This window comes from Mirounga leonina, unplaced genomic scaffold (genome assembly GCF_011800145.1).
Source record: "Mirounga leonina isolate KUSES-001 unplaced genomic scaffold, KU_Mleo_1.0 Mir_179, whole genome shotgun sequence".
NCBI lineage: Eukaryota > Metazoa > Chordata > Mammalia > Carnivora > Phocidae > Mirounga > Mirounga leonina.
The window spans coordinates 4,956,016-4,970,603 of NW_023270466.1; the positions used below are offsets into that span (position 1 = coordinate 4,956,016).

General features: G+C 44.9%; 1 protein-coding gene across 1 annotated transcript in view; it reads left to right on the forward strand.

Moving 5' to 3' along the window:
* The window catches only part of DAPK1 (death associated protein kinase 1), a 177,656-nt gene that overhangs the window by 15,846 nt on the left and 147,222 nt on the right, over window positions 1–14,588 (forward strand). The window lies entirely within an intron of this gene.

Sequence of the window (14,588 nt, forward strand, 5' to 3'; positions counted from 1 at the left end):
CATCTGAGCCACCCAGGCGCCCCGGGAAGTGTGTTTTTGCACTGCTTTTACAGATTGGGAAACAGAGCTCAAGGCAGCGGAGTTCAGTTCCGTGGTAAGTGAAATGTGGGCATGTGTGTATAGACACACATACCTGTGTGTGTAACACATGTACACATGTATGCGTATCCACATGCATACGTGCATTATAAATTTGACTGAGGTAAAGGACGTACAACACACAATTTATGAGTTATAAAATATGCATAGTGTATTGTAGATTCCGTAGAGCCAGTTGAATCTCACGGAATGCATTCCTTGATTTTTGCGTTGGCTGACCTATGGTCCACAGTGTTTTGACAAATGGAGCTGCATCCCTGTCTGCGAATTATTTTCCCAATAAATTTAGCACCACTGAATCTGACATGTGATCTCCTGTTGGACTCTCTCTCATCCTTGTACAAATTATATTCATTAAACTCAACCGTTTTTCAACTTCACTGCCAATTGCAGTCATGCTGTCTTTTTAGCTTTCGGTGTCCTTGCAGGGATTGGGACTTTGGTTCTATATTATTATAGCAGTGGCCGTGTTTAACAAGCAGCTCTCCAGATTCCTGCAAAATGAACAGGGCGCCCTCGTGAGCTGGCAAAGGCAGGCTGGAACACTTCCCCTATTCCATTGTTAAAATCTGAGAAGGAGGTTCTCGCCTGTCTTCCTCGGTCCCCAGGATGGTGCTGAATGTCTGGTTAGAGACTCGGGAAGTATTGATAGCTTGAGTGAGTGAGGTTTCGAAGCTGGGACTGGGAGCCAGTTCATGAGATTCCAGTTTGTACCCCATTGTCCTTGGTGAGCAATGAGGAAACTCAGGAAAGAAGGGGGTCCAGGAACTGAGAGTGTGTCCGTGGTCGGAACGGGCTGACAGAGTCCTGCCCTCTGGTGGGATGTCGGCGCTTGAGCAGCGTGATGCAAACAGGAAGAGAGAGGACAGCATCTCCCATGCCCTTTCTTGCAGCTCATGTAACCCGACATTTTTCTTCCCCATCTTCTAGGAAAGGGAAGGCCTTCTCTTCTAGGAGGGTGGTGACTTCCGTTAGTCATCGGTAGCCAGTGGGGATGACCGGTTATGGGGAACAAGAGAGGTAGAGCCCTTTATGTCTTCTGGAATGGCTGGTACATTCACATGGCAAGGAAGTCAGAGAGGGTAGGCAGGGAGAGGTAGCGTCCGTCTGTCTGTCTTCCAGGCACCAGCAACTCGGCTTCTTGGGGTCCATCCAGATGCAGTCTCTGCATATTAAAGTCAATAAACATATAAATATTTTCATGTGTTTTACTGAAATGGTATCATGCTGTTCACTTTGTTCTGCACTTTTTTTTTTTTTTACCTCACAACATATCTTGAAAATCATTCTGTTACTGTACAAAAAGGAATGCCTCTTTTCTGTTCTGTGGGTTTACCGTAATTTGTCTGTCTCCCAATCTCCCAAAGAACTTTTAGGGTTCTTTCCTAATTTTTGTATTACAAATAATGCTGCAATGAATACCTTTGTGTAAAATGTTATAGTTGTCTGTAGGATAAGTTCCTGAAAGTGGAATTGCCGGGTCCAAGGTTATAAGCCCTTGTCATTCTGGTAGATATTGCCAGGTTGTTCTTTTAAACTACCCTGCTACCCACAATCAAGAGCCGATTTCCGTACTGTCTCCCACAACTGTTGGGTTCTTGCCATTTGTTGAGTATGGTTTGATTAATTTTTAAATATGAAGGAATGTAAGCTTCTTTTCAAGTGTTTAAGAATTGTTTGTGTTTGCTGTGAACTTTTCAATTCATACTATTTGCTCATTTTTCGATAGGTTTGTAGACCTCTATTGATTTGTAGGGGCCCTTTATATATGAAAAATAGCTTTCAGTGGTGCCTGGATGGCTCAGTTGGTTAAGCATCCGACTCTTGGTTTCGGTTCAGGTTGGGATCTCAGGGTCGTGAGATCGAGCCCCACATTGCGCTCTGTGCTCTCCCTCTCCCCCCCCCCCCCCTCCCTCTCCCCCCCTCAAAAAAAAAAAAAAAAACTTTATGTCTATGACATGATTTGTGCGTCTTTTTTCTAGGCTGTCATTTGTCTTTTGGCTTTGTTTCTAGTGTTTTTCCTCCCATGGATCCATTTTTGTATTATGGTAAAATTACATAAAATAACATTTTCCATTTTAACCACTTTTAAGTATGCAGATCATTAAGTACATTCACATTGGTTGTGCAGCCATCCCACTGTCCAGCTCCAGAACTTTTTTATCATCTCAAACAGATGTTTTTTTTTAACATGTCAAATTTATCAAATTGTTTTTTTCATCTTTTGTGGGTTTTGTGTCAGTTAGAAAGTCCTTTCCCACTTTGAGTTTATTAGTAAATAGTCTCTATGGTTTCTTGTAGTACTTTTGTGGTGTGTTACTTAAATTTAAATACATGATCCATCTGGAACTCATTTGGGTGTAAAGGATGAGGTATCATTCCAAATACACTTTTTCCGGATAGTGAGCCCTTTGATTGCCATTTGGTCATCAAACATGGTTTGAGAACACATTGGATACAATGGGGGTGTGTGGGGGGGAGGTGGTGTCTGGCACCTCGGTAGCTATCGGGAAACAGCAGAGAAGCCATTTTGAGTAGTCCATGTGAATGGTGGGGGGCTTCAGAAATAAGCCTGACCTAGATTGAGGAACTCTCATTCTAGGAAAATTCGAGCTCCTGGGTATTTATGTTTGCTAACCTCAAATAGAATCACAGGCACACTCGTCAGTACTTCGTCTGAACTTGCTGAAAGACGGTCTATTTGTATCCCTGCTGACACAGTTGGATAGGATCTGTGTAGCACACAGGACAGAACTTCCTGTCTCTCAGGCAAGGACGAGCACTTCGTGTCCTGCCAGAGGCTCTAAAGGAGGCTAGGAAGGGGCGGGCATCAGGCCTGAAATCCAGCTGAAACTCAGGGGCCTCTGCCTGGAAGAGGGGCACCTGTTTGTCATTCACCCAAAGGCTCCAAGTGGGCCAGAGGTGCCCTGACCCTAGAACCCAGTTGCCTGAGTCTCTAGACCCACTAGCAAGTACGCTTCTGGATCTGTCCTCCCAGGCTCCTCAGGAGGAGCATCAGGGAGCACCCTTGCATTCCAGCTGTGCTGGACTGCTGAGCCCCTCACCCTCAGGGTAACTGGCGGGACTGGGGCATCAGAGCCCCCAGGCTGGTTATCTCAGGCGGCAGGCAGCAGAGACATCATTTCTGTGTCTTCCATGAGGTGGGGTAGGAAAGGTTGAGAAGCCTTGAACTTGCATCTTTCTCAGAAACCTGAGGTGAAGCAGGGGTGGGTTCCCTGATGGAAGCACCTTGTCAAAGAATTCCAGGGGACACCAGCCACAATCCATTCACATCCCAAACAGTGTGACTGGTACGTCCTGTGGTTTCCCCGGGGTCGCCTTTTTATCCCATGGGAGCTTGTGGGTGGCCCTATGGAAGCAATTGGGGTGGAAGAATATGTCTTTCTGTGTGGGCGGGGAGTTCTAGGACTTTCTGCATCTCTATTTTTCACTGTGCTTAGCTCAGAAATGAGTTGAATTAATGAATGACAAAATGCCAAGTTCCAAAATAAAGCAGAAATAGTTCCTTTGTCAAGGCAGCTGGGTCTAGGTTGTCTAGGACTTCTGGTCTACCTCCTTTTCAGTGTGTTTTCATCTCCTCCTGCCAAGAGCTCTCCAAGGTCTGGCACACTGTGCCTGGCACCCCTGGAAGCTTGAATGTTTGAGGAACTTAATTCCCTGTCCCTGTTGCCCTCACCCCGGGGTGAGAAGTCACTAGTTCTGAAGGACATGACCAGTCAGTTGAGCCGTAGCTGTACAGAGAGATGTACGTTTGTTTTGCAATATTAAAATGAGATTTACCTGGAAACATTAAATATTTAAATTCTTTGTTGAGTTTTGCTTTTTTTTTCCTGATCACTAGATTTTTTTTTTTTTTTTTTGCCTTTTTTCCAGGTATAATTTGCATGTAGTGACATTACACTTGTTATTGTGCCGTTCTAGGAGTTTTAACAAATGTGACCTCCAGCACAGTCCGAATATACAGTGGTTCCCTTATCTCCCCAAATTCTCTTCTGCCCCTGTAGCTAGCACCCTGCTTCCCCCAGCATGTGGCAGCCACTCATCAGTTTTCTGTTCCCATAGTCTCCTTTTTGAGGATGAGCTAGGAATGGAGTCATACATAGTTTATGTGCCTTGTAAGTCTGCCTTACGTAGTGCATTTGAGATTCATCTATGTTCTGTGGAGATGTCAGTTCTTCCCTTTTTATCATTGAGCAGTATTCTATTGGATGAATGTGCCATAGTTTATCCATTCACCAACTGAAGGACATTCAGGGTTTTCCAGTATATTATTAGTATTTTGACTGTTTCTGTCTGTTAGTGGGTGGGAAGCTTTCTAGAGAATTGCTATGGTACTAACCAGTTATGTTTGGTATCTTTCTTCAGGGCAAAGCTTTTTGGGCAGCATCCCCCAAGACACCCTCTGTGATGTGCACTAAGTGGTCCTTTAAAATGATGGTGGTGGTAGTGGTGTCGCCGTGTCCCCATCTGATTGACACCTCACCACCTCAGCCATCCTCCATTATTCTCTCCTGCTCTCTCTCGTGAGTGACATACCTCCTTTGATGTGGGGCCAATTAGAAATGTTATAAAAGCATTTCTCTGAAAACTCAGAGCCCAAACTAAACCATCTCCATATGCTGTTTTCTACTTCAAAGGCAGTTGGAGGATAGTTTGACACAATTTCTTTCCTTTAGAAGAGGGGAAGGCTCTTCGCCATGGGGCCAAGGAGGAGGGGATAGAAAGAAGCCCCTGAGGACATCCGTCTCGGGCAGCCTGGGGAAGTGGACACCTGAAGGGTAGAGGACCAGAGATGTTGTTGGTTGGCTGATAGAAATAGAATTCTGTAGCAAAGCTTGGTATCCTGGGTATCACACTCCAGGGAGGAGAACTGATGTCTGCATACTTCACTGACAGGTTGTGTCATTTCGAGCGACCCTCTGTCTCCCAGTGGCTGGAAAAACATCCCAAGAGTGGCATTGAGGAAACTTAGATTTTCACCTTGACAGTGTCGTCTTCAGCACTGTGTGTACTTCAGTTTCTCTATGTTAGGATGAGGGCCTTGGAAAGGATGGGCCTCTTGGGTCTCTGACGCTGATCTCACCCTCTCAGATCCCAGCATATGGTTGCTCTCTGCATCTGGGTCTGTGAGTCCAGAACCTCGGGGATGCTGAGCCACCCTCATTGCTCACCCCACATCTGAGGGGGATCGTGCTCTGTTGCAGGACAAGCCGCAGCTGGCTGAGCCACCCCAGCAGAGCACAGATGAGCATGCTCCTGCCAGCGTGAGATTCGGGGGAAACTTCTCCGAATCCAGCCCTGTAAGGAAGGCGATCTGGCAGAAATTCCCTAAAGACTTTAAAAGCCCATTATGTAAATGCGATACTGTCTTCCATTAGCAAATATACCAAAACACAAACCTAATGCTTGTGTGACCAGACACGGAGCTTCCTTTTGAGCCGTTACTGGCTGTGTTAGTGGGACTTCCCGCAGGTGGATATTTCACATCCTCTTTGTCCCGCAAGTGACATTTAAAATACTTCTCCTTTGAAGCATGCATGTGAGTCCAGGGGAACATCCGAGAACGGAACGGGATCTTTTGGCCAAGATATTATCTGCAAGTGATCATTTGCCAACCAGACTGCAGAAATCACTAATCCTCCTTTGCCACGACGTTCCTAGCGACTTGGAAATGGAAAGTCAGATTTCAGAAGTTTCCCCGTGGCACCAGTGCATCCCCGCATTGTCTCGTGCACCTGTAGACAGGTAGTTTCAATTGCGTACGTGGATACATCAAGCCGTGTTTGTACAGAGCCCATGTTGGTAGCTCTGATAACTGACATGCAGTGTCACATCCTGGCTTAGACGCTCACCTAAGTCAGTCGGATTTTCGAGAACTTCAGCATGCCTAAGATATCAACGCTTTGTCCAGTTAGAAGCCTGTTGTTAGAATACGTTGTCTGTTCCTTCTTGCTGGTATACTCTTCCCGCAGAGAGCTACACACCAACCCTCACCTCTTTCATCCTTGGCTCAGACATCACTTTCTCAGTGAATGCCTTCTAAAAATCAGCTCTCACCCCGCATCATACCCCATTTTCTGCCCTACTTTTCCCCAGCATTTAGCACTTCCTCACACACTACTAACATAATCTAACTATCTTGTCTTTTAAAAAGTAAAGGGCATTATTTATTGTGCAACTCTTTCATCAGAGATCTCTGTCTGTTTTATCCCAGGTATCTGGAACAGTGCCTGACACACAGTAGGTGCTCCACAGAAAGTTATGGAGTGAATGCGCGCATAATGAGGGGATGCGTAGCGGAGTTCTTGGGTTATTAGTTTGCTTTCGTTTCTTGACTGCAAAGCTGGAGGGAAGGCTCAGGTTGCATTGGAGGGAGAGAGTTCCACAGCACATGGACTGCGGCCTACATCCCTTTTCCTGCGGGCCCAACTGACTGCCTTGAGGCTGCCTGGAACAAAGAAGCCTCCAGTTCCATCGGGCTCAGGCTGGCCCAGGAGAGCCCAGGAGGAGAGCTCCTGGTCACCTGGCCCTCAGTGCACGTCAGGCTCGCTCTGTCCTGCTGGGATCTGGTCTTCTGCTGTAAATCACCTCCGGCCCTTTAAATTTAGGGTTTCATGAGAAGTGTTGGTGTGGGGGAGTATCTGATGGCTCCCTAACTTCTCAGAACGCCTGCTTCCTCATCTGCAAAGCAAAGATCAAGGGAACTGCCTTAGACATCTGTGGACATTACATCAGAGAATCTACATCACTTCTTTTTTTTTTTTTTTTAAGATTTTATTTATTTATTTGAGAGAGAGAATGAGAGAGAGAGCCTGAGAGTGAGGAGGGTCAGAGGGAGAAGCAGATGAGGGACTCATGCGATGCTGTCCTGGGACTGCAGGATCATAACCTGAGCCGAAGGCAGTTGCTTAACCAACTGAGCCACTCAGGCACCCAAATCTACATCACTTCTTTCTGCAGTGCTATTCTTAATTTTGAAGCTCTCCACTCCCTCCCCACTGTTGTCTTGTATTTAGAATTAAAAAGCACCTGCCCCCTGTCTTTGTCCCAATAAGAACCTACGTGGTTTTTCTCATGTTCTGTTGTGATTATTACATTTAGCACAACTTACACCATAGCAACATAGCATTTTCCAGAATGTTGAGAAGTAAGCTGAGCATCTGAGCCTGTCACTTTCAGGCAGTGTCAGTAAGTCCGGAGGAAGCAGTGGAGAGCTCTTGTAACTTTGGACATCAGCCCCAGAGACACATTGCCAACCTGGGTTATATCATCAGTTTATGCATTCAGGTCCTTCACGAGGTAGCTTGATTTTAAATGTGCAAGTTGATTTCAAGTTTGTACAATTTATATGAAGCACATTACCAGCCTCAGTCCCTCTGAGGGGCAAATAATGTCTGCTTTTCTGCATCCATTTTGAAATTGGAAGAGAAAGTCTGTATTCCGCTCAGCTGCGTGCACTCATTTTTGTTTTAATAATTAATGGATGAAAAGTTCTTTCATCCACTGTGCTTCTTCAAAAATTCTAGAATGATTCTCCTCTGTCTGAGGAATAGCAAATTGGCTCTTTAAAAAGATAAACATGCTCTTGAATTTTTCAGCCAAACTTCATATGAATTCTGACGTTGGGGGACAGACTGAATGAGCCAGTTTCCCTTTCTTCAGCTGGGTTTGGGTGGTGCCACATGAAAAGGATGTGCAGAGGGAAGCCTTCTTGTGGCAGGTGGGAACAGACATCCAAGGAAATCCCCCAGGGGCCCTTCTAAAGGTCAACATCCCTGGAACAAAGTAGTCATTGGGGCCAGACCAGTGACCTCTTCATATTCATGCAGGTCTCCCTTTCAAAGGAGGTTTTTAAGTAATTTCCTTCCTCAGGGGGTTTGGAGCACCTGTGAGCCAAGGATTAGCATCAGGCCTTTTAAAAATAGAGAGTAATGAATTTAAGAAATGCTTAGCCTTTGGAAAGTGAAGTAGAGCCATGGATATGTTTTAAAGTTATCTGTCTGGGGCGCCTGGGTGGCTCAGTTGTTAAGTGTCCACCTTCGGCTCAGGTCATGATCCCAGGGTCCTGGGATCAAGCCCCGCATTGGGCTCCCCGCTCAGCGGGAAGCCTGCTTCTCCCTCACCCACTCCCCCTGCTTGTGTTCCTGCTCTCGCTGTGTGTCTCTCTCTGTTAAATAAATAAAATCTTAAAAAAAAAAAAATAAAGTTACCTATCCATCCATCCATCCTCCCATCCCTCTCTTTCAAAGACAAAGGAGAATGAGGGAGATAGGGGAGCCAGAAACAGAGGGAGACAGCCTGGGGGGGTGGGGGGAGGGAGGTATGCATTTATGGGAAGAGTGGGGGTAGGGAAGAGAGGGAAAGAAAGACAGAGAGAGACTTTGTCAAAAACATTATTTAGGGAAAAGAATGGTCTGATCTTTTCACGTTGCATGCAGTGGGTTAGGTTCAATGTGCTTTGCATTTCTACACTACGGTGGATCTGGGCTTGCTTATGAGCACCCCTCTTGTGCATGGTCCCCTCTGAGTGGAAGGCTGGACCCCTCAGCCCACTGCCAGTAGCTGGGCTGGAGCTCACTATCCATGCCACCAGGCTCTGGCCGGTCATTCAAAAAGAAACAACATTTGAAAACAGGCCTGCTTTTTTTTCTGTGGGCTTTCCTGCATTCTCTTCATTGAGCATGGATTGCTTTGTAAGTGGGGAAAATGCATGAAGGAAGAGTCACGACTTGAGACTGTCTGAAGGCTTTGTCAGTGGTGAGTGGGAAGGCTGGGGTGAGCACCGTTCACCTCTGCTTCACACCAGCGCAGACCTCCTCTGAGGAGTGACCCACTACCAGAGACAGATGCAGAAGCCTGCCCCTTCAGCTGAATGCTCAGAAAGACACCCCTCCCCGGCAGAGGGCAGGAAACCCCTCAGGATTCCATACAGGGACGTATATTGCATATAATTTGAAAGCCTAGTTGCTTGGAAGTTCAGCTCTATCTTGTTCCCTACGGCGTATGGGAATACTGGGCACTGTGGGATGTCGGAAGGGCCGGGTGTCTGAGAGATGGCCATCAGCTCAGAGAAATCCCTACAGATTGTCTTACTGATGCAGTTTTCCTCCTGTGTGCCCCCGGGGTGGGCATTTGTGCCCACGAGCTCTTCTAGGTAATGCTGAGACTTTTCAGGACTGGCTCCTGGTTCTCCTTTTGTGAGGCACCATCATCATTACCAGCGCCTTCCTCAACGGGCTTCAGTGCCAAGGCCGGCTTGCTCCCTTCCTGGCCAAATTGTGATTCATGACACCTTTGATCCTCTCTGTACTGTGACTCACTGGTGCCGCACAGGGTCAGGGTCCCGTGTTGACATCAGGGGTCACAAAGTATGACGCTCAGGCCAAGTCTGACCCATGGCCTTCTCTGTACAGCCCACGTGCTCAGAATGGTTTTTGGTTTTTTTTTAAGATTTTATTTATTTGACAGAGAGAGACACAGCGAGAGAGGGAACACAAGCAGGGGGGGTGGGAGAGGGAGAAGCAGGCTTCCCGCGGAGCAGGGAGCCCGATGCGTGGCTTGATCCCAGGACCCTGGGATCATGACCTGAGCTGAAGGCAGAAGCTTAATGACTGAGCCACCCAGGCACCCCTGGTTTTTACGTTTTTCAATGATTGGGGAAAAAATCAAAAGAGCAATAATATTTTGTGACATGTAAAAATCCTATGAGATTCAAATTTCAGTTTCTATAAGTAAAGTTTTATTGGAACACAGCCACACTCATTTGTTTATGGTCGGTCTCTGGCTGCGTTCACATTATAGGAGCAGAGTTGAATAGTTGTGATGGAGACCTGGGGCCCTGAAAGGTGAAAATATTTTGTTTCTGCCCTTTACAGAAAAAGTTTGCCAATCCATGGTTTAAGTCACTGGGCGGGGAGGCATGCTGTATCATTATCCTGTGCTGATTTTGTTAACGTTAAATTAATTCCATTCATATTATAATGTAACAGTTTTTATTTTGGTAGCCCTTTTCATACTCCCTGTAAGAATCCAGAAATGCTAGTCAATGAAAGAATGTCTAAACTCTTGAATACACCTAGCCAGGCATCTGTAATTTCTGATGTTTTCAGAGAAAAAAAAATCTCATCTCTCCTTTACCACCCTCTTCTTTTCTTCTAACGTGTCCTGAAAATTTTCAAATATATGAGGAAGTCAATAGTTGAGAAGAACTTTTCAGTGAACACCGATATGCCCACCCTTTACATTCTATAATTGCTGACATTTTGCTTTGTTTTACCTATCCATATGTCTATCCATCTTTCAGCTCATTTGTGATGCATTTCAAAATCAGTGGTAGATGCTACTACATTTGAACCACAGGTTACTTTTATTTCCACTGTTGATTAGGCATAGCCCAGAGGCTGTGGAATATCTGTACTCCCTGAATGGGGTAAGAGGGAAGCGTTAAAGGCAGCTGGGAGCAAAAGAAAAATAGAATGTAATTAACGCCTGGGTTTAAAAAAATATATGTGTTGTGTCCATATGTATGCACACGCACATTGTAAAATTTTGTATCTCTGTGTGTATACATATGCATCTATGTGTATGTAGACGTATGTATATGGGTGTGTGTATGTCTTTATATTAAATAAAGGAAGAAAGTTGTCCATAAAGTAGGGGGGTCTTTGAGGAGCAGATTCAGGGGCAGCTGCTGGGAGAGAGCCTCACCAGGGCACTGTTGGGAAATTAAGCGGCCACAGCCCTGTCCAAGAGCAACCCGTTTCTGGCGGGGCTGTGTGGCTTCACCAGGGCGACCTTGAGTCCCTTGCTCTTTGCTGGTGAATCCTGGAGAGAAGCTTGAGCTCAGGGCCTTTGTGTTGTGGCTCCCTGAACCTATTTGGCTCCCCTCCAGGAGAGTGTCCGAGGAGGGAGGGAGGGAGGGAGAAGGGGCAGGAGGAGTGGCCTCTGTGTGAGTGAGCCTGGTCCCTGGGAAAAATGTTTGAAATCCATTAGGCAGCCTGTTACCTAAAGGGTCAGTGAGGAACCTTTGCTTATCAGAGTCCTTTTATGACAGGAACAGTTTATCCTCAATTGACCCATTGTGTTCCTCATTTTCTTCTAGCTGTTCTGAGAGTCCCTGTCCCAGAGGCCTATTTAAACGCACGTTTGTGTGGTTAAAGCATTTCTCATGGGTAGTACTGGCCCTCACTAAGATCCCATGGATGTTATTATCCCAATTTCTTAAGAGAATTTTTTTTTTAATTTTTCAAACTGCTTTGAATTTTTGGGAAAAAAACATAGGTCACAGGCACTGGGTCCTATGTATCTGTAGATGTGCGCACTGCTCTTTGCCGCACGTGGCTGGAATGCAGATGGCTTGGTTTTGTTTTTGTGTCTCAAGGCTTCAGTGCTGCCCCACTAGTTTGGCTTGGAAGGTGTTTGTTTTTTGTTTTTGCAAGTTCTTAAATTGACAGTTTTTGCTGCACTTCCACCCTCTGCCCCCACCCCCTGAATTCTTGCTCCTGAGGGCAAGGGTACCATGTTGGTGAATCTAAAGATCACGTTGGCTTTATTCAACAATTTGTGAGTTGGGCAGCATCCCATCTAGCAATGGGAAGGAGCTCTCCTGAGCTGTAGAAATGGAAAGGGGTGGAAACACGAAATTATTAGCAAAGAACGCATTGTTTCTGGCAAGGTCGCCCTCCTAAGGGGAATGGCAGGGGTTCTCGGGTGGAGTATCTCACTAGTGCTGACCAGCTAATTCCAGGTTGCCTGGTTAAAGATTACATTCCTGGGGAGTTGAATATGCAATTAAGTTAGGTTTTAAGTCTTGGTTTGCTGCTGTGGGGCTTGGCACAAGAGACTCCATTTTGGGCCTGCTGTCCCCATTTGAGCAGACATTTCATTGGATCTTCCAAGGCTCTGAACCAGTGCTGATCCCTGTGCAGATACTCGGTAAATGTTTACTTTCCGTTGCGTTTATTTTGAGTTATTGGTAGGATGCCTTAGCTTTGATTCCATTTCTGACCCAAGGATCAGCAAAAACAACTTCCGGCATACCCTCTGCTCTTGTCAGCAGATCCTGTTGTGGACAAGTGAAATGCTTTCCTGTTGGATACCCTTATTTTAAAAGTGTATTGTGTTCTTTCTTGGTTTATCTTCTATCATTGATTCAATTTGCACAAATGTATTAATATGAAAGAAAGCTTTTATAGAAGGCAGGTTATTTGGAAGATTAAAGAGTAAGTAAAAATACTCCTGATTTCAAGCTATACCGCAAAGCTATCATAATCACAACAGCTTGGTGCTGGCTGAACAATGCGTACACAGATTAGTGGAACAGCGTAGGGAACCCGGAAATAAACCCTCCCATTTATGGTCAGTTTTCAACAAATGAGGCAGTGGGGAAAGGACAGCGTCTTCAGTAAATGGTGCTGGGAAAACTGGACTGCCACATGCAAGAGAATGAAACTAGACATCTTACACCAAGCACAAAAATCAACTCAAAAGGAATTAAAGCCTTGAAAGTAAGACCTGAGACCTAAAACACCCAGAGGAAAACATAGGTCGTAAGCGTCTTGACATTGATCTCAGCCATGATTTTTTTAAAATTTGACACCAAAAGCAAAAATAAGTAAGTAGGACTACATCACACTAAAAAGAAAAGGCAGTCTAAGGAATGAGAGGGAATATTTACGAATCATATAGCCAATACCCAAAATATATAAAGAACTCCTATAACTCAATAGCAAAAAACAATCTGATTGAAAAATGGGCAGAAGAACTGAATAGACATGTTTTTAGAGAAGACATACAGATGGCCAACAGGTACATGAAATGGTGCCCAACATCACTCATCATCAGGAAAATGCAAATCAAAACCTCAATGAGATATCACCTCATACCTGTTAGAAGGTCTGTTATCAGAAAAAGTAGGGATCCGAAAGGGTACGTGCACCCCGATGTTTATAGCAGCAATGTTCACAATAGCCAAACTGTGGAAAGAGCCAAGATGTCCATCAACAGATGAATGGATAAAGAAGAGGTGGTATATATATACAATGGAATATTATGCAGCCATCAAAAGGAATGAGATCTTGCCATTTGCAACGACGTGGTTGGAACTGGAGGGTATTATGTTGAGTGAAATAAGTCAAACAGAGAAAGACATGTATCATATGATCTCACTGATATGAGGAATTCTTAATTGCAGGAAACAAACTGAGGGTTGCTGGAGTGGGGGGTGGGGTGGGAGGGATGGGGTGACTGGGTGATAGACACTGGGGAGGGTATGTGCTCTGGTAAGCGCTGTGAATTGTGCAAGACTGTTGAATCTCAGAACTGTACCTCTGAAACAAATAATACAATATATGTTAAGAAAAAAAAAAGAAGAAGAAGAAGGTAGCGGGAGGGGAAGAATGAAGCGGGGGAAATCGGAGGGGTAGACGAACCATGAGAGACGATGGACTCTGAAAAACAAACTGAGGGTTCTGGAGGGGAGGGGGGTGGGAGGATGGGTTAGCCTGGTGGTGGGTATTGAGGAGGGCACATTCTGCATGGAGCACTGGGTGTTATGCACAAACAATGAATCATGGAACACTACATCTAAAACTAATGATGTAATGTATGGGGATTAACATAAGAATAAAAAAAAAAAAGAAGGGCTGTTATCAGAAAGATACGAGATAACAAGTGTTGCCAAGGATGTGGCAAAAAGGGAAGCCCTGTGCACTGTTGGTAGAAAGGTAAATTGGTGCAGCTGCTAGAAAATAGTATGGAGGTTCCTGAAAAAATTAAAAATAGGACCGCCATATGATCCAGCAATCCCACTTCTGGGTATGTATCCAAAGGAAATGAAAATAGGATATCAAAGAGATATATGCACCCCTATGTTCATTGCAGTAGCCGAGGTAGGGAAACAACCTAAGTTGTTGGATGAACGAATGAAGAGGTGGTATATATAGTTGACCCTTGAACAGCACAGTGGTGAAGGGGCCCTGACCTCTCATATAGTCAGAAATTTCCACATAAGTGGCGCCTGGGTGGTGAAGTTGGTTAAGTGTCTGACTCTTGGTTTCAGTTCAGGTCATGATCTCAGGCTCATGAGATCGAGCCCTGTGTTCAACCCTACACTCAGCGTGGAGTCTGCTTGAAATTCTCCCTCTCCCTATGCCCCTCTTGCTCGTGCTCTCTCTCTCTCTCTAAAATAAATAAATCTTTTCAAAATATAAATAAATAAATCTTAAAAAAAAGGAATTTCCATATAACTTTTGACTCCTCCAAAACTTAACTATTAATAGCCTACTGTTGACTGGAAGCCTTAATTGATAACATGAACAGTTGATTAACACATATTTTGTATGCTATATGTATTACATAATGTATTCTTATAATAAAGTAAGCTAGAGAAAAGAAAATGTTAAAATCATAAGGAAGAGAAAATATATTTACAGTACTGAACTGTTATGTATTGAAGAAAATCCTCATAT